The sequence below is a fragment of the Chamaea fasciata genome, unplaced genomic scaffold (assembly GCF_029207755.1).
Source record: "Chamaea fasciata isolate MVZ Bird 193981 ecotype frontalis unplaced genomic scaffold, bChaFas1.0.hap1 SCAF_9, whole genome shotgun sequence".
Lineage (NCBI taxonomy): Eukaryota > Metazoa > Chordata > Aves > Passeriformes > Sylviidae > Chamaea > Chamaea fasciata.
This window is the reverse complement of record NW_027094094.1, coordinates 21,595,532-21,614,507: the sequence shown is the minus strand read 5'-3', so window position 1 is coordinate 21,614,507 and position 18,976 is coordinate 21,595,532. Positions and strand designations below refer to the sequence as shown.

Sequence of the window (18,976 nt, the reverse complement as noted above, 5' to 3'; positions counted from 1 at the left end):
TGATCTTCTTGGCTATATTCCTAAAAGAGGAACATTAACACATTTTATTTCAGACGCACAGGTAATTTTTAACCTCAGGCGCTTTCTGGAGTAAACCTTGCCTAAGGACTCTAGTTAGTCTACAGGAACTGGTGATACAAATAATAAAATTATTTACTGAGAACTAGCAAAAGGAGAGGCAAATGGTTCCAAGAAAGCAACTTGTTTCTAACTGGCTGTACAGGTCTTAATTTATGCGGCTTCAGCTTCAAAGGGGTTCACAAAAGTCAACAGCTCTGGACCTAACTGGTATGCAGCTATATCACAACAATTGGAGCACAAAAAGTCCAGTCCCTTCAGTAATAGAAATTTGTATTCGTGGGCGTGGCAGCAAACAGAGTATGTGTTATAGTCAAGTCCTGAGTGATGTTTCCCTCAGCACCATTTCTTGGGCACAGAAGTGTATCATTTCCTGCAGGCTCCACATTGGTTTCAAGCATTTGTGGATGGGAACACTAAACTACGTAGATAAATTTCAAAAGATGAATGAGCATCTGCACTCCAATATAATTTATATGCAATAATACATGTCATTTATACACTCTGAAGGCTCTGCAAGCCAAAACATGACCATTTTGTCTATTTTCTGAATGTATAAATAAGAGATAGGACTGTAGAGAAATTATCTTGGAGAGCAAAGGCTCATTTATCTTTTTAAATTTACTTGCATACCCTTTACACTAGGAAAAATAATACCATCCACAATTTACAGAGAAATAAAATCAGTCAGATGAAAGACTTTGTATAAAGTGTTATGGTAACACGTTCAAATTAGGTAAATTCAGCCTTTTTCAAATTCATTAATCCCCACTATAAACCCACTTTTAACTCTACGTGTGGAGAAAACACGATGCAAAGGCAGGTAAAGTGAGCTGAAAACGAAGAACAACTCTTGCAAGTGGGGCAAAATACTCCTTTCACTTACACCAAGATAACAGCTAGGGGATGAAAATTATGCCTCTAGTCTTGCACAGATTGACGTTACAGCATAATCTGCTCTAAGGAAAGAAACACTTGCTCAAGCTTTAACTATCTCTAGACTCTAGCATGTGTAAATTGAAATACCATTTCTAGCACTACAGCTTACCTCCAGTACGCACAATTAACTCCCACACAAAAAGAACCTATACAATATGCTTATTAACTACCAGCAATTAAAAATTCACTCTTCTTATGTCAACTGACTAGAATTGACATCCTTCAGTTACAGCCTTTGGAAGAATATATTTTGAAAATATTTTCCCAGTCTCTGTAATATAAACTTCAAATTATTTTTTTTTTTTTTAACAATAGTAAGTCCAATGTTAGAAGGTCAGATCCCTCTGTCCTTCTCATAACCACACTTCCTTCTTATACAATACAACCTATTCTTTTAATGCATAACCCACTAAGGTCTCTGTTTCATGTCCTGGGAAAACCCACAGTTTTAATGACTCAGGTGAGGTTACTGTTTTCTTCTAAGAGAGATAAGACTGTGAAAAAACCACCAGAGCACAGATGTTGTCAGAAAAGCTAATCCAAAGCCACTGGGTTTAAAGGAGACATTTCGGGGTAGATATCAACAATTAAGTCAATAGTTATGCTCATTCTCCCCTAACTGTTCTCTCCCCTTACATTTTTTAACCTTTGCTTTGTCATACCTGAATTTAATAGCACCTTTAATGCAGAAAGAGCACTGGGATTTCTCACTTTCTTAAGAGATGTGCTAAACTATTTGAAACTGAAAAATAAACTCACATGAAAATGATAGGGTTTAGAGCACTTTTCTCCTTACAAGTTAGAAAAGGAGAAACCACGCTGGTGAAAGAACCACCAAATCAAACACTGCAGTCCTTCCTAACAAGGATTCCTCTTGTTTTTTCCACCATAGACATACCAAACTTGTTCACAAAGCAAAGAAGCAGAGAAGGATAAATCAAAATAACTCAAAATTTCCTTAGTCTGGAAACCCACTTTTTCAACAGAGACAATTTTAAAGGGATCAAAGCTAGAATCTAGGTTTCCTGCTTCTCCAGTCACAAATATAATTGCTGGTTATACTTTCTTCCATGTGATGCAATTCTTTAGATACCAGTTCTGATATAGTCTGGTTAAAACCAGGACAGGGTGCTAAAATTTCTGCTGCAAACTGCACAAATAGATAAGTGATGTTTAAGTGCACTGTAGGATGAAAGCTTTATAGATCCAGAAAGATGTTTCATGTGCTCAATTTTGCAGCATATACCTGCTTAAATCCTTATGGCAACATCACATGTGGCCACAGTCAGGGAGCTCCCAATCCACCAGTCTATTCCTCTATCACTTTTTTCTCTATGCACATTCCTAGTACTAAACAGCAGAACTAAAGCTTGATAAAATGACAACAGAAGATAAAGCATTTCTTAATATATAAACAGCCAGAAGCAAATGTAATCACACTATTTCTATACTTTGGAAGGCAGTACATAAATACAGGAGTACCTCACTTAAACTACTGAATTGAGCTTGATATCCAGGTCTGGGTAAGCTGACTCCTGATGGTGACATTTTTATTCACTACAGCAAACGAATATCTGTATGTTCACAAATAGTATTTCAGCTGTTTTGTTTGCACTAGAAAAAAAATATAAATGCATCTGAATCAGATATCATCGGAGCAGATTTTAATTCTTAAATATAACAGCTAAAAAAAAAAATCATGAATGCTGTCCTTTCCAGGCTGAAAGAGGGAAAGTAAGTGACATCAGACAGGAGATTTTCACAAAAGCATTATCCAGAGTTTCTTAGCTAGAGCCCATTCAAGTCATGGACCATGAAAATAGCTTTCTCCCCGCTGAACAAAAAAGCACTTCTTTATAATAGATATTAACCTAACTTAAATAACAAAATTTAAAACGTAACTGCTTCTCTGGGTGCTCACAAATGTCAGGTGACATCTTGAGCATATATTTCTAATACATGTCAAGACCACTGCACATTTTTTTGACACCCCAATCAGGAATTAGCGGAATGGGACAGCCAAGGCTCCTGCCACCATTCAGATGCCCAAACAGACTGGATGGGACACTCCAGGGAAAGGATGCCAGTCCAGATAGGTTTAGTTAGGAACAGAGATGGAAGGAAGGAGAAGTCTTTTTTCAGCACAATGAACACACAGAATGGCTTTAGCACTGATATCTCATGAAGAGGCAGCACAGCAGAGAAGCAAAGGTCAGACTAACATTTAAAAGAGCTATTTTGTCTAAACTATTCTTTCTTAAATTTGAGAAGAGTGTGTTGGTAGGGGGTTTTTTTGTCTGTTTGAATTACACATACACATGAAAGATAAGAAATGATGGAAAATAGATATAGCTCCTCTTAGAAATACACGATTTCCAACCCTGACAAAAATTCTCTCCAGAATTTTGCATTAACTATGAAAAGACCACTGCCTGCATTTCAGTTAGGGAGCTGAAAGTGGCAGCAAGAAAGACTCCAATCCAACAAAACCATCTTTTTTATTATTGTAGCGATTTCTAGTGTGGGAACAGTAGGAATTTACAGTCAGTACTGACCATCCCCCTAAGTGCTAGCATTCAGCTAAGTTTGTACTTAAAAGATAATACCTGCTGAATTAGATCAGTAACTTCTTGTCACTCCACTCACCCATACATGCTTTTACATTTAATTTCCAAGCCTGGGAGGAAGGCTACAAGCTTAGCAGGGAGGCAGGAGCCCATTCTCTGGAATAGGGTATGCACAGCTGAGCACCCACTGCAGTCACCACACTGTCACAATCTTCAGAAACTGTTATGAGACAGGTGTGCCTGTGGAAAACTAGACTTAAGCTAATCTAAGAACAGACTTGTTTTAGCAGCATGGAAGCTGATTCACTCTGTTTTGCAAGCAGGTTTCACATCCAATGCCAAGCTTAGCGCTGCTGTGGTCAGATTACAAACATTTCAGCTGGCTGCTTTGAAATCAGTTCATGCAAGCTCTTCATCAGCAGCTCTCAGACAGCCCTGCTACTCCAGCAGCCACCTCACACCCCCCCGCTTTGACAAGTACTTCACCACTGAGAGGGGACATTGCCCAGGAACTCCTGGGAGCACAGTGAAGGAATGTGCTAATGAAACGACAGCTCAGCCCAACAGGTGTAACATGAAGATCCACTGAGCCAGCTTCACCCAGGGAAGGTGCAGACAGAGCAGAGAGCAGAAATGACACTTACACCAGTCTATGACACCTCTGCAGGATGTAGTATGGCAGTCCCAGATTTTTGTTATCTCGTCATCCCTGCTCCCCACACAGTCAGCCCTTTCCTGGGTTAGAGTATCCCTGGCACCACAATAGCCTTACCCGACATGCCCCAATGCACAGGCACTGTCAACCCCTACCACTCTTTCCTCCCTTACAAGATACAACCCATCTGCAGCCTTCCCTTTGAGGAGGTTTTCATTTGATTATAAACTCTTTTGGGCAAAGATGATCTTTTATTATGTGTTGGTACAGTGCCCAGAAAAATGGAGTTCTGATCCCAAGGCACTACTGTAACATAAATAACAATAATTCACTCCTACTAGCCTTCAGTAACTCCAGGAGTTTCCCTGGGAGATGGCAAGTCATGCTAACATGCCTTTCTATGGCACAGAAATAAATCATTTTTTTCACATTCCAGTATTTTGGGGAGAAGGAGGAAACAGAGAAAATGCAAAATGAATCTAAACCACATTTGATTCTTTAAATCTACAATAAATCTAAATGATTTACCAGAACATAAAACTCTCACATGCAGAGTCAAGGACTGAATATTCTATTCATGTGCAAGAGTCACTTATTCATTTATAATTAGATAAAATGAACCGCAATTTTTTAAGAAAAAAATTTGCATGTGGCAACAGTAATGTATTACAGAAGGGTGGTACTTTGCTACCATTCATTTGTTACTCAGGACACTGGAGCTGCAATTTAATAGACAAGAAATAAGTACAGTAGAGGAAGGGAAAAAATTAAATTCCGCGTGATCAGCAAGGTTTCGAACAATCGCTAGCCAACTGAAGTGGGTGCCATATCTATAAGTCATTTTGTTTTATAGGCCATTAGGATCTCCTGAGAGAGGCTGCATGGAGACCGCTGCTTTTTGTTGAAATTAAAATGTCAGAGAAAAAGAAATAGAACAAAACAGGGAATCTGCAATTAATTACAAGGCCATAAAAATTCAATAATCAGGAGGCAGTGCTGCTGTAGGCACAGCGGTATCTGATTCAGGCTAACAGGAATGGAATACATTAATCTTTTCAAATTAGTTTTTTAATCTGACAGGGATATATAGTGACGTGTTCTTTTACTGTTTGAGCAGAGCTGCTGTCTAATATATAATGCTGAGTGTCTGGAATTAGGACATCTATAGCCGTTTTGTGACTACAACACTTTCACGGCATTTATTCAACCCTATCTGTACACCTGTCCTACAGTAATCAGGCAAAAAACACGTTCAAAGTTCATATCCTAGATACTGCTCATGAAAAAAGAATAAAAATGCTGAAATTAAGAAAAAATAGCAGGTCCCCAAAATAAGCTTGGCTCAAAGGCTGCTTAAAATGACAGTCTGCTCTTCAGGATATATCACCAGGCTTTGAAACTGGCTTCCCATTCCTTGTTCACATTGAATTCTCCCTTTCTTTCCCCCCCAAAAGTGACTTGCAAAGAGACTGTCTTCATGCTGCCATGTTTTGCATCCTTTAGTCGAATAGAGTGAAGCCCCAAGAGTTTCAGAGAATACAGGACTTTTTTATTTTTCCCATTAAATACCCGTGACATCCCTCACACCTATTCTCCCGGTGAATGCTTCACTAGTCTTCCTAGTGGCCCATATAAGGAGCCAAAAAAGCACACTACAGAGTCTCACACACTACTTAAACTCTCAAGGTGGATGAATGCTTACTGGACACCAGTTATCCACAGCAGGGGTTTAGTCTCAGAGTTAGAGGAATATACAAAGATTATTTGACACTGGTTTTTTCACATAAACATCTCTTCCTGTTTGCGGCTAGGCTTTACCCCCTAATTCCACTCAAATTACATTTTGGAAAAAAACCACTTTCCTATTAAATGAAAACCCAAGAGTCAGGTCCTTCTTTCTCTACCTGCCCAAAGATCTTTCTTTTTAAAATTATGTAAAAAAATCCCCAAAGTCTACTTCTACACTCTCACATGATTCATTGGAAAAAAAGGCACAGAAAATCCTCTTTTTACATTGTTCAGAAATAATTTTTCATGTTTTTAAGAAGAGTCTTTTTATAAAGAATCACTCAAACTGATATATTTTTTATATAGAATCACCCTACTGAAAACAGCAATATGATTATCAAAGCCTACTGGCTCAAAACTTTCCAGTAGGTGACTAAAATCGCTGCCATCCTGTTTGTCCTGGGTGCACTGGGCACACTCATTTTGCTCCATTTGAGGTTTCAGTCCTGTCAGCACACAACCCAAGAAAAACAATCTCCCCAGGTGAACATTAAATGCCTAAAGCTCAGGTTGAATTAAGACTTCACACCTTTGGCTAAATCCATTTTTAGTTTACAGATTTTTTTTTTTTTCCAATCAAATTCCAGCACACTCACTTGATAAGATGTTTTTCAATTCTTCACAGTTCCTCAATGTAAAGTAACATCATTTATGCATTCATTGCTTTTTCCTTCAAGGCAGAATAAATGGGCATGGATGCATTCTTTTCAAGAATCTTTCAAAAGGATATATACTATGTTCATGTGGATGTAGATGAAAGAAAAGAAGAGGGGGGAAAAAAAAAAAAAAGTGAGAGCAAGAAAGCAAGGCCTAATACTTTGAGATAGGATTTGCAGGTCAAAAGAAATAGTAGCTCCATTTAGGAAACATATTCCACGCACAGGGAAAGGTATAAAAAGCTTCCTGCAATAGGCATTAATCATTTTCTAGACATCACTTTTCCTTTAAATCGTGATGACAGCAGGGCTCTACCCTCTGTGGTTAGTTTATCTAACATGCTTTTCCTACAAGTGTATTCCACCATATTTATGCACATGAGCACATCCACACTTACTGACAACAGAGTAAAATCTTACCTCCACTGAGGTCATCAACTATAATTATAACTGTGGCAAGAATCTCCCTCTTGATCTCCATAATGAATTGATCTGTCCTATCCCTCAGTGTTTAAAAACATGTTTTTGCAATTTCAATGCAAGATAACTACATTTTGTCATCATAATCTTTCATTATCAAATTCCTCTTATCAGAATAGGTCCCAGGATGCACTTTTCTGACTGCAAAAGCCATGTGCAGTGAGAACATACCCTTAACAATATTTGAACACAGCCCCCATTCCATGTAGCATCAGCTTAGTCCACAAAAACTTGGATGTGGATGACAAGACCGCAGTATGGGATCAAAATTGCAGGGGAAATTCAGGCAGACATATTTCCTGAGTTGTAGTACAACCTGTAGTACTGTGGTTCTCATCTCTGCTACACTCACACTGCTTCATGGGAGGCATCAGGTAATGAACTGGCCAAGGAGAATTAACTCTCATGCTCGCATCCTAAATGTGACCTCGCCAGCTAAGAGGTAAAACCAGAGCTAGAAAAACTGGCATAAAATTACTACATTGAAACATTTCCCTGTTCATAAAGTGTAATGAGCACACTGAACAGAAAATTACTTCCATAAATGTTAATGGCTCAAGGTTATTTGCAGTATCATCACTGCAAGTTGCCCACCATGAGTGTTGAATACCCAGAACAAGCTGGGTCTTCTTGCTCAGTTTACTTTTCAAGCCTAATGAGACAAGCATAAGCAATTGGAAAGACACAAAAAAAGAAATGTTGTCAATTTTTAAAAGCTTCCAATACACGACTACTGCTGTTTCAAGAAAAACAAAGCACATACAGAACTATCCTAGAGGGGGCCTCAATACAACAAACTAATTTTTTAAAAATTTGAAAAAGAACTTAAAATGTCAACCTATTGCACAATTGTCCAGCGCTGCTTGACACAGCATGACTTTGTCTACACAACACACTGACAGTTTTGAACAGTGTTTAACAGCTGTGCCGCATTATTTAGAGTCAAATATTAGCAGCACTGAAAGCCAGGCCAGTAGATTTAAACAGCAGCTACCCAGCCCAGAAATAAAGCTTGGGAAACAGCAGCTGTAACCTGTGCCAGTATCCTCACACCTCTGCTACCACTGAAGTTGCATTTGTGATAATGATTGGGAGAACATTAAAAAAAAAAACCCCTCCAACTTACATACAGCACCCACAAGGAAGTGTAGAACAGTTCCCTTGGCTCTTTTTTCCTACCGTCCAGACTCTGAGGATAAACAGATGTCTCTTGAAACATGTCCTGTTGGCAAGAGACAGCAGCCTTAAATTCATTTAGGACAATGACACATTCCAGTGTAAATATTCATTGTGACTTATGGGGAAATTAACCATGCAGCTCTGATTAGCAATAACAGAGACACAAACCGCCAGTATCTGCAACTCAAAATGGATATTAAACATACATCATTGTTTCTCGCATCCCCTTTATTTTAACAGAAAAGTAACACATCCTAAAAATTGCCAAAAAGAGAAAATACTTTCCAGTTGTCTTGCATTCTGTTCAGCTAAACACTAAGAGTTTAAGCCTTGTTATATCCATAGGACTTACTATACTTATATACAGATGATAACCTGACATCTGTTAACACCAAAAAAACCCAAAACCTTTGAGTTCAGAACTCTAGGCAGTCTTTCAGTTGTAAGACACGTTCCTAGTGCTATTGAGATTTTTTAATAGAAGAGTCTTCAAAGTAATGTGTCTGTTCATAGTAAGATATCAAAGAAGATATAAAAAGTAGAATTTTATAAAAAGTTGATAAGAGAACAAGATAATGAAACAATGTTTAACCAACCTGAAAAGCCTTCTACAAGATAACTAGCTCATTAGATTCAGGAAGAGCAGTGAATTTTGTTTCTTGACTTTTGCAAGTGTTCCAACAGTTGAATGATTCTCAGAGTCATCTCTGCCCAAAAAGTCAATGATTAAGTGTCATTTTGACACTGTTCAAATTCAGAAACCTTGCAGAAAACATTGGTTTCAACCTACTGAAAATTAATTTAAAATGCAGCCCATATTTTGGCATTTCATATTGACACAGCATGCCCTGTCTCTCTGTTTTACTCTCACATGTGCAAAAGCAACACCAACCTTTCAACGATACACCAAAATAACAGATGGCACAGGCAAAAGAAGCCAAAAATGCAGCGTGCAACCTTACTCTGACTAGCTCATGGTGTCAAGAGATGGAGTAGTATAAGTACATCATTTATGAAAAAAAAAATGTTTTGGTTGCATGAGCCAGAAAACTTGATGATTTAATAGACAACTTGTAACTAATCCATTGTCCCTTGAGCCTCTGCTAGGCTACCACTATTTCTGTACATTCTCAGGACACCTTTGAATGCCGTTCTCCACTCCCACCACTTCTTAATCTTGATGTGCAACAGCCTCCAGAAAGGTACCAAGAATTGTACCAGTCTCTGCAACAGCATTGTTTGCCCAAAGCTTCCACTGATAAAATATTCCCTATTGCAAAGAACTGACAATCATGTGGGCAAAATGAGAGCTCTGATTTCTAGTCTTCTGCTCAGATACATCTGTGTTCTGGCTGGAAGAGCTACAAAAGAATATGAATTAAAAGGTGAAAGTGCTTTAAATTAAAATGTTTGCTAGAAACAGAACAATTCTCCTGGATACATCATTATTTAGCCATTTATGGAGTATCTAACAAAACACAGTGTAAATGTCCTGCACATTTTATAGCCTCTCTCCTTTGGCTCCAGTAGTAATAGAAGGAAGATGTTTCAACTCCGCTGCTGTAGACCAGCAACCCATCATTTCTATGCAGCATTACCTTGGTGCTATCCCTTCTAGAACCACAGAAGAAAATCTCATTGTTTTCATATGACACAACATACTGACTCAGCACTCCAACCACAACATGCATAGTTCCTAAACAGCAGCGCAGCATTCAAAAGAAGGAATTCAAATTATTTAGAATATAGAGGTAGAAAGGACGAGGGCAGAGTGAGAACTGACTGGCTGCTGGAAGGCCATGGTAGGTGTAACTCTTGTAACTCACACAGCAAGGAGGAGGCTGGGCTCAGAGAAGACTCCACAGCAGGATATACAGCTCTTTCCTCAGTCTGTCCTGGTCTACACTAGGCAAGCTCAAACACTCACACAGGCACTCAAAGCCACTGTTATAAGAATGCTACAGTGCTTTATTTTTTGCCCAGTCACTCCTACATTATTCCCCTGTGGGCTACCCATGGAGAAGTAAGCCTCATCATGTGAGGTGTTTAGAAACAGATTGGACAAGCATTAGAAGCTGTACTCCAGGGGACTGGCCTCAGGGGACAGATTAGATGACCTGATGCAAATTTTTTTCTTCTCTCTAATTTATGCAGTCTGTTGAATACTCATCTCTTACTGAAGGTTCATCAAGGGTGCAATGATTGCAATAATCATGATTTGATACAACAGTTTTCTTCCAAATTAGATGGCTAATACAGTCTTTGTCTCTTTTCTGCCTTCCTCCCCCCAACTCTAATTAACTTCTCTGTGCAGTAGCTAAGGAATGCATGTAATCCCTCCTGGAAGGGCTTTTTCTTAATCCTCCATGACAGGACTCACAGCATGCTTGATATGGACTCCAAAGACAGATGATTCAGTGCAACTAGAGAAGCATGCAGCAGACTTGCTGCAAAATCCTACCACATTCCACTCTGCGATGATGAGTTTGAGGATCACCATTTTTTATTTGTTTTTTCTTCTTCGGTTCTGGGGGGGGTGGTTTGTTTGCTTGTTTGTTACATTAGCATTAAATTGATTTCTGAGTTCACTAAAAAAACAGGTTGGGAATTGTCCAGTTGTGTGGGATTAGCATCAGGCAGGTGGAGAACATTAAAAGCACAAACATTGTGTTTTAGGGGTCAGAAACTGAACTGCCATCCTGTCTTCACTGAAAACCTAGACCTCGTGAGGACTCCCAGTAACTCACAAGGTGGATTGTCAGGTTTTGGACCATTCTCCAAGTGCTCCATATGAACTACATCAGAACTATTCTGCCACTGTTTAAATAAGAATCATATAAAAATTTATTCTGAAGTTATGCCACATTTAGCACTGCTGTCATCCTTATCTGTAACCTGTTAGAAACACCACTCCTGGAAATTATTATAGCAAAGAGAAGCGTGTAGTAGTAACATGCTTTCAAATTAACAGGACTCTAAATGAATGATGTCAAGAAAGTCACTTGACTTTCTCTTTTCCCCAAGATAGAATTGGATGAAAAGCAAAAGAGCTAAATATACACACCCACCAAGCCAAATTTCCTGACATCAGAGTCAAACATGATGATAGATTGCATTCACCAATCCAAGGAATTCAGAATTTAGAATTCCTTCACAGTGACTCTCACCATGTCTGAAATACAACAGCAGCTTCCTGGCAAGTGCCCAAAGGATTCAGACAAGACAGACAGTGATGAGAGGGTTCAGGGTGCAGAAGAAAATTGTGACTGAATTAATATCTGGTCATTAGACCATTTAACAAAGCAATTTTTATCCATTATGTAGATTTAGAAAAGACAGTCAAGGTAACCATTAAAAACATACTGTTGAACTGCTATAAATATAATATACATATATAAAAATAGCTGCCAATGACAGCAGCCAGCCACTCATATTTATAGTCTGCTGCTGTCCATCACAAAAATAAAATTTCTCGCAAAGATAACACTGTGCTCTGTCATCAGCAGTTCAAAGGGGGAGGTCTTACTTCCATCACCAAAAGAACCCAGTTTAATTGAGTTTCACTTACAAAAAGGATATCTATTCTGTGACCACAATTACATTTTTTACTCTTCCATTAGCCCAGCTCTCCATACCTTCTACTCTATCCAGAGAAACAAAAAGCACAAAAGGAAAATGACTGACATAAACATATCAGTTTCACATGTTTTAGTATGAAAAAGACTGAAACCATTACAGACTGAATATAGACAAACACAAAACATGTAGCAAAGTAAATTAATTCCACTGAATTTCCAAAAATAATTTCTTAAAGATTACAGGTAAATATAAAAATAACACTAAATAAGAGACATCCTACTTGAATAGTCAGAAATAGCCAGATTTAATAAAAATTCATCACAAGTAGCCAGCAAAAAGATAAACCATAAAACATATACATGCAGGAGAAGTGTTCTAAGTGACAGAAGTGGAAGAAGAAAATGAAAGGGAGTAGAGTACTTTACATGAGACTAGAGAATAGTAACTATATCTGGTACAGCAACTAAAATTCTTTTTAAAACACACCTAAATCCACACCCCAAACCCCATTCTTAGAGGATGACAAGCCACAGGAAGAAATTAAACTGTCAGACAGTTCAAGACTGCAAGTTATGATTATCCTAATCAACTTAATACCCAAAACTAAGGAGCATCTTGAAGCAGTCTTGAAATTCCCCTTCAAAAGGGCCACAACAACATAAATACATGATTTAATAGTCAGATAAAGATATAATAGCCATCTCATAGACAGGGAGAAATCCAGTGACTCTTGGGTTATTCTGGATTTGCAGTAGGTGAAGCTTAGATTAGAATCCACCCTTCAGTATACTGGCTGTTCAGGCATAAATCTACTTGAACTGAAAAATATTTATCTTCAGGAAACCACGGAGCAGCCCTTAGAAACAGGGATGTATTTTTAAAGCCTTGTGCAGGATACGAGCAACATTGCTTCCTTTCATGATCTGCCACACTGGTCTCCTCTGCAGAGTTACTGTAAAAACACTGATGTGAGGTTCCATAGTTCATGCCTTTCAGTAACTTCAGATCAAATATAATGCATTTATAAAGGGAGGAAAAATATTTTTTCTTCCAGCCATCAACTCCGAAAACTCATCCCAGGCTGAGTTTGCTCCTCCAAGCCCCTAACCCCTTCTAATTACTAATAATTATAAATTAGGGTTTCACTGAGCAAGCCAGGTCTCTAAGGTAAAACTCCAGTATGTTCCCATTGTCCCCTCCGAGTTTACAAAGGTGAAAAAAATCCACAACAGGAACTTACTGCACCATTCAGCACATGATGAACCCAGTGGAGCTACCAGCACCCCTCCATCCCTTTGGCTTGTATTCAAAAATACTTCAATGAATGCCACTGAGAAACAATTTACTTGCCAGCTGGAGTAGAACATCAGACTAACTTTTCCAAGAGCTTTTGATGTATTTTGATAACACTGAAATTGAGTTAAGAAGAATGTTTTACTGAGTTTTCAGATGAGAAGGATATTTTTTGCTGCTAGCAAATTGTATATTCCTACATGAATCCAGATGAAGCAATATTTCTGTACCTATCTTTATTTATTTCTGTGGTACATGAACTGTCCTGAGACAAAATTTTCCTGAGCAGTACAGTTTATAACAAACAAGGAACTTCTCCTTGAAGGAGAAGGAAATCTTAAGGGGAAAAAAAATCCTCCCTTAATTTACATAAAAGGTCATCCAGCGATAATGCTGTTGAGAGCAGTACATTATGAAAATAACTTGACTTACAACTTCTGTTACAAGAGGAGAAATTATGAACCAAGATGATGGAGCTGCAGGGTACAAAAATCTGAAAGTGATTGCTTAGTTTGACACAGTTCTACTCTATCTTAAAACAAGTAGAATTCCCTGGGTTCCTGTAGAAGAAAGCTCTTAAAGAATTAAGAAATAGTGTCAGAGACAATGCTATTGGTTCCATTTTAATTTTTTTTTTAACTTTTTTAGCCATTTAGGTTTAACATTTCAAAAAACAACTCATTACTCCCGGGAAGTACTGTCAATATGATAAATGAGAACAAAAAGATGAGAACATGGAAAAATAATTTGAAAGTAGATAGCTTGTATAACATGGGCTTTATCAGTAGTGAGAAAAAAAAAATCACGAATCAAAAGTTAGTTAAAAACTTTCCTGCTCACCCCATGACTTCATAATCCTCTTCAGTCTGGCAATTTATTTATAAGAATAGACAGAGGGCCTTGTTTTATAGCACATTCTGATTAGATCTATCTTACAGCTTCTCAGTAGTGTGATATTACAGGTAACATTGATGAGGGAATGAAATACTTTCAAATATCAAAAAGACCTTCAGTCAAACAGGTCTTTACTTGCATGATATAAACATGAACAGTTGAGCAATGGAGCATACAATGTAATTTGTGGCAATGGGAATGACACAGAATCAGAGCCAGAAGCTTCAATGAAAAACTTCAAACAGAAAAGGAAGAGGTGGCTTTCTAGTTTATGAGTGTAAATATTTCTCAGCAGCCAAATGTTGTTTCTAATCCAAAATATCTGGAAATGAGATACAGCAATCAAGTGCTGAGCACCGATTCCCTGGACTAATTATGCCAGACAACCTGACATCCAACCAAACTACAAATTTCACTGCAACAGGGACTGCTACAGAATCTAACAATACAAGTTGCTGTTCTTTCACAGATGCTAATGTAGGTCTCTGTCTAAGGTAGTATTTAAGATGTGCAGACAATTGTGTGTCATTACACAAGATAGCTCAGTAAGATATTCATTACTAGTGGGTCATCATTCACTTTATCAAGGCAAGAAGCCAATATTTCTCAATGTTCCTGGGAGGCTGATATTTTCTTTCATTAAACAATACACGCTGGTGCAAAGCTGTAAAATAGATGGTTCCTGACCTAACTCTACAGGACAAGGTAACACAAATAAACTTTGGTATTCTTGCCAAGCATAAATATTTTCATTCTTGGGGTTGACTTGGTACAGAATGCTGGTCCTATAATAAATTCAACTTCAGGACATGACTTTTTGAATTAAGCCCAAATCTACTGTTTGCATTGGAAGATTCTAATGAAACCAGTCATCTAAATGGATATGATTCAGAACTGAGACCCAGAAAAAACATTACTTTTGGTTAAAAGCCATGTCATCATTGGGAGTTCCAACCAAATCAACCAAATAGTAGTTGAAAGAAAGATGTCTTACACTATCCAGTGAACTGAAAAGTTTCAAAATAATCAGCTATACCATAATGACTGGAACATTGACATTGGTTTCTGTGATGTAGAGTAACATCCATCAGCCCGCGTGCAGGTAAGCAAAAAGTTTTGGCAGGTGTCACTAGCATTATTTTTGTAACAGTTATTTAAAAAAAACCCCTCACATAGAGAACCAAACCAGTCATCTACTCAGTGGTCTACCTGACTTTTGTGGAAACCAGGCATGAGCAAAGACTGAAGGAAGAAACCACACCAGGTTACCATGAAGAGAATGAGCAGAGAAAACAAATGAAAATTTCGAAGAACATTGGCAGAGGACTTCCAAAATAATAAGAGGAATTGGAAGTTGGATATGCAAGTCCCCAGTACTGACTTTGAAACATTATCCCTTAAAAAAAAACAGTGACCTAGACAGGGCTCTACACATGGCACACATTGACTCTGGAGAAACTCAGGAACTCACAATCCACACCAGATAGAAAAGTAACTTTGATTTGACAGCTTTTCTGTTTTCCAAGGTGCCAAATTCCTGACTAATTCATCAGAAAACATTATGAGAAACCACTAGCAGAACCTGGTACTATTTTTATATTGTATCCTTCTTCACACACCTTTTATGTGTACTTGGAGTTTTAAACATTGACAGGGCTCCTCTGGGACCCTTAAAAACTGGCAAGAATTTCTCAAACATGAAAAAACTGGGGAGCAGGGAATAGGTAATGCAAAAGATTCCTTGCCTGCTTTCCACATCTGGTCGTCTAAATTCTCAAAGATATTTAACTGATTGCTTTCAAACTGAATAAAGTAGGACCCACTCTCAAATAAATGGAAGGAATTTGCAATATTAATTGTAGGAGCCACAAAAACTGTTCGGTATCTAAAACCTGCCACTGCATCAAGTACTAACACTAACTGTCCTTTATTAAATTCTGTTCTGTTTATGGTGTATGAAGTAATTTGAACTGCGACATATCAGAAATTTAAGTTGTTTATGATACTTCAGAACAACATAGTTAACTCACTACATTAAAAAATTGATGCATTTTAGGTTTTAAATAAAGAAGAAAAGAATGTTAAATTCCCATTAGTAGGACCTTTTTTCATACCAAGCAGCATAAAGAAACCCTTAAAGCTGTGCACAAGGAACAAAGTAGAAAAGAGACTTCAATCCAGAGACAAGCTTGCCTGAAGACAGTAACTGACAGGCCTCAGTCTAGTGCTCTAATTCTGTGACTTCTTGGGGTTTTTTTCTTGCAAGCAGGGAAACCTCTGCTTCTTCCACTGTTGTGGTTTGACCACGTCTTAAGCAAATCTATCAAATGTGAAACAATTGTATGCAAAATCTAGCCTGAAGAAGATGATACTTATCTGTCCTGATGATAAATACAACATGACCCAAAGCATATTTAAGATAGAAATTTGATGTTGGACACAAAGCAATTCCTTTCTACATCAGTATATCAAATCAAATTCACTACATTACTGATGAAGATTCATCATCATCTAAGTGGCTTTTCAGTGCTTTCACTGAAATGCATCCATATTTCTGAACACAAAATTTAGCAATTCACAACCCGACCCTGTTAAAAGATGATTTCAACTAGACAGTAAAATGACTCTTCAGATGACAAAATTTTGTCAACAACAAAACCTTCTGAAATATTGATTTCTATGATGGAATATTAATTTAACTTCTTCGGTTTGTTTGTCTTTTAGGCTGTGTTTCATTCTGACTTTTAATTTTATATTACATTTTATTAAAATACCAACATATATAATCTTAGGTGATGTTAAAGTGTTCCAAGATACACTCTGACATCTCTAAAATGAAGTGTTCCTGACTTTTCATGCCATGTTGGATCTTATACCCAATAAGAGAAGAAAAAATGTTTTTTCAAAACATTATAGCTACCCTCAGGGACACAAAACTTACTTGTCAGCTAGATACATCCACAAAGAACGGTTTCATGACATTAACTTGCTAGATCCTGATGCATGGGCATCCACAGACAAAATACAGCACTGTCTCCATGCCTTAATGATAAAATCCAGAAGCAGAACTGGAAATGTAATTACATTGTACTTCTACTTCTTTCCAGCGAGAGTCTGAAGTATTATCAAGTATTTGGATCATTTGGATCTGCTCTGTGCCTAGAGAGGATTTTGGTCTTGAGCACCTTTCTCCAGAACAAAATTTGTACTAAGAGCATAAGGGAAGAAAGGGACTTGCAGGCAGAACGTGTTGCAAGCCAGCAGTGTCAAAATAGCACATTACAATTTTGTCAGCTGAGAAAATTAAAGGCCTTCTCTATGCTTTCGTTGAAACCAGCACCCAGTGAGTTCAGTGGCTAACACAAGTGCAGAAATGTATTTCAGGAATACATTTGAATGAGGTGTAGTTGCACATGTGGTGACTATCATTTGTCAAGCAACTGAAATTAGGGAGCACCAGAGGGGAAAAAAAGCCACATGAAAAGACCTAGAACTTCTCCACCTCACTATTATTTCATACTCTTATGAAGCCAAGATAAAGGAAGCATTCAAGTAATACACCGTCATGAGCAGGCTGATAAATGACTGTTTCAGATGGCTGCACTGCTCAATATCACTGGTATGTTCAATTTCAAAGTCAAGAGAAAATCAACTTTTTCCAAAACTGTTATTGAGAAGCTTCTGCCTGGAAGTGTATACTTAGACATTGTTGCAGACTACTTTCACAAAAAAGAAAAAACATTATCCGGTTGCCAGCTAAAATGTGTTTTATGAAAACAGAAATTCAATTTCAATGCTGCTAGCTACAGTATATTGACAGCATTGATGATACCCCTTTTGATCCACAAGTCTGTGAATCACCTTCCTGGGAACACAGTGGCAGAGGCTGTGTGTGACAGCAAGTGTGTCACTGTCTACTGAAGGAATCCCCTCACATTTATAATCAGTCAGCTAACCAACCAAGCAGTCTTAAGGATAAACAAATCCTTCCTCCAAAATGCCACACGACACCTCTTTGTACAGATGCTGCCCTCCATTATTACACACCTCAAGCAAGGAAGTTTTTAGTAGCTGTTGACCTGATAAAGTGGCCACCTTTTTGACACAAGGCTCTTTACAAATCTAAAGGAAGATGCAAAGGATAAAAGTCACCTACAGTAACTAGTCAAAGAGAAGCACACTGAAAAACTACAAGCAACTAAAACAGCTACATTGACCGAAGCACATTATTTGGTATGTGCAAAATCCTCATGTTAAACTAAGCAAATTGCTGATGCTTCTTCTTCAGGCTCAAGTGTCATTACTGATGGACCCCATTATTTTACTTTGGCTCCAAATTCTGTCATGCACAGAGTAGGCATTTTCCCCGACCCACTTTGTGGCTGCTTAGATGCTTATACAAGCAGCACATTAGGCATCAGTGGCATTACCTTAACAGCTTTTTTTATTATTAGGACAACTCAGAAATCCAGCTCATTTCCCTTCCATGAACTAGCAGGTGATCGAAGGCAAGTGCAAGGTTAGGACCTCGTGAAGAGTTAGAGGAAGCTATTCCACATGGTGGCAGCAGTGGTCTAAAATACAATGAAGTCCCATGTTCCAAAACATTGTCACCCCTGCTTCAAATTCATCGTATAGAAAGAGAAGTCTTCCTTTCCTTGATAACCTCCCATACTTTCGTTTCTTTTAAACACTAAGAGTTTTTGTCTCTCTGATCTTCTTCCACGTGATTTTGAACTTCATTGCGAGATTGAAAACAACTTCCAAGTCAAGAAAAAGGTCAAAGCAGTTTCTTTCTTCAGTGAGGTTGGCATAAATACAAAACAATAAGCAAAACAGTAGTCTGAGAGGGAAATTAGTTTCATCCA

At 38.0% G+C, this 18,976-nt stretch overlaps 1 long non-coding RNA gene across 7 annotated transcripts in view; it reads right to left on the bottom strand.

Annotated features, from left to right (window-relative positions):
* Positions 1 to 18,976, bottom strand: part of LOC136293699 (uncharacterized) — a 156,725-nt gene that overhangs the window by 95,329 nt on the left and 42,420 nt on the right. The gene's annotated exons all lie outside the window — the stretch shown is intronic.